Below are 2,291 nucleotides of genomic sequence, written 5' to 3' on the forward strand. Positions count from 1 at the left end.
GTTCACTAATTATCTCTTCAGCAAAATCTAACATAGTTCAACAATTAATGTTTTAATTTCATTTTTTATATTCATAACATAAATTACACATTTCATTGTATTATTATATTTTATGTTGTATTTTCATGTATATTATAATGTTTCCATTTCACTGTTATCATTTATATATCTTTTTTACTTCTAAACATTTTATTAAGTTATTTTTCAAACTCACTGGTTAAATTGATAGTCTCTTCTTTGTTATATTTTAAATTATATCTTATATTTCTTTATGTGTAGAGGAGAGAGAGGCAGTTTCTGGTGAAAAGTGGAAAACCTGCTAGACAAATTATAAAAGAGCCATAACATTCATATCTTATACTTCTTAAAACATTATATATGTGTTTTTTTGTTCTGTGCCTGTTAAGTCCACTATCTAATATCTTTTAGGTTTGATTCTTCTGTTATTTCTCCTGGTTCTTGCTTATGTGCCATTGTCATTCATGTGTATTATAGAGTTTTTTTTGTTTTTAAATAAACCTTTTTAATTAGACCTTTATTCATGGGAATTACTTGAGGCTTGCCTTGGGGACGCATTCCCTCTAATAGGTTTTGTATTTGTTCTTGCAAAGTCCCTGGGGCATCTCTAGCCCGGGATCATTTTTAACTACTTGTTTGGCTCTAGATTTTAAAAATATCATTACTTAGAGAAGGCTGGCTAATGGAAGGTCAATGGACTAACTTGCAGATGTAGAGGATTGAAAGAGGGATTGTTAGGTCCATATCAAAACCCTAGCTATGTCATATTCAACTTGTTTGCCAAAACCATGGGGATTTTATTTTATTTTTTTTTACCACAACAGTTGTTGTAATGTTATCCAGAAATTTTCAAGCTCTGTCTTCTTTTCTTTTTCTCTCTTTCCATTCCCAACATCAAACTGCACCCTAAGAGAACACAACATCAGAATACTGTAGGAAATAATCTAGTGAAATGTTTAGGGCTACTTTCCTCATAGTTCTAGGAAATCTCCTTCATCATCCCAAATTGTTAGCATACTCTCTCCTCTTCCAATGCTTATACTGCTTCTTGCTCATATCATTAATAACGCCTTCCTCCAGCACTATTGGATTAATGTATATCATATAGGTAGCTATGTGTGTGTGTACATAAATATATATATATGCATATTCTTTCTTTATAGCTGATCTATAATGTCCGATAGTCAATGATCATGTCTCTGTAGTTGTATATACTTCATCATTTTATACACTATTCCAGATAAATTGGGCATTTAGGAAAAGTTTGCTGATTAATTGGTAGTCCATCTCTGCCAAATCTAGGATCACTCTGTGAGCATCTACATTCACACTTACATTACTTTGCATGGTTCATAATGATATTGTTTGGCTGTGTCCCCACCCAAATCTCATCTTGAATTTCCACCTGTTGTGGGAGCTACCCAGTGGGAGGTAATTGAATCATGGGGGCAGGTCTTTTCCATGCTATTCTTGTGATAGTGAATAAGTCTCATGAGATCTGATGGTTTTATAAGCTCTTTCTTTGCTGACTGCCATCCATGTAAGACGTGACTTGCTCCTCCTTGCCTTCCACCATAATTGTGAGAACTCCACAGCTACGTGAAACTGTGAGTCCATTAAAATCTCTTTTTCTTCCCACTCTCAGATATGTCTTTATCAGCAGCATGAAAATAGACTAATATAATATGCTTGTCTTGCTAATTTGATCTTTCTTCTTGCAGGCTGTCTTTGCTTCTTCTCTGTTCCAGCCCTAATCTACTAACACTATTTTTGACTTCACCTTTTTCAGAACAATAAGGTCTTCTGGACAGCATATATCTCAGTCATAAAAATCCATGAGATTTAACCTAAAATTAGACTATCTTTTATTTCAAGTGCCTGATTTCATCAGTCTTGACTTTGTGCCTTAGATTCAGGCAGATGAACCAGTGCTTTCCTTTTAACACAAAATCATAAAAAGAAAAGAGAAAGGACCTTCATAAAACCAGGCACCAACCTGGATTGCCAGGAACTTGTTTGCCTTTCTATTCCTACAGCCTTGTGATATCACTGAACTCTCAACTGCATGTTTTACACTTTGGCAAATTCAAGGATCTATCCTGTCCCTAAGACTAGGGCACATATACATCCTAAGCATATATGGAGCTCTAAACAGTACTCTACTGGCATTGTATCATGCTGCTTTGCATCCTGATTTTAGCAAATGAAAGTGTCCTTTTTTTTCTCATGCCTATGTCCCAGATTCAGCTCATTGATGGCCTGGTACTTCTCAT

At 34.7% G+C, this 2,291-nt stretch overlaps 1 non-coding gene across 1 annotated transcript; it reads right to left on the bottom strand.

Annotated features, from left to right (window-relative positions):
- Positions 1–286: 286 nt before the first annotated feature.
- On the bottom strand, positions 287–350 carry LOC115935137 (U7 small nuclear RNA). Its single transcript, XR_004070838.1, has one exon. It is a non-coding gene; the product is annotated as a U7 small nuclear RNA (small nuclear RNA).
- Positions 351–2,291: the final 1,941 nt, after the last annotated feature.

This window comes from Gorilla gorilla, chromosome 5 (genome assembly GCF_029281585.2).
Source record: "Gorilla gorilla gorilla isolate KB3781 chromosome 5, NHGRI_mGorGor1-v2.1_pri, whole genome shotgun sequence".
NCBI classification, from domain to species: domain Eukaryota; kingdom Metazoa; phylum Chordata; class Mammalia; order Primates; family Hominidae; genus Gorilla; species Gorilla gorilla.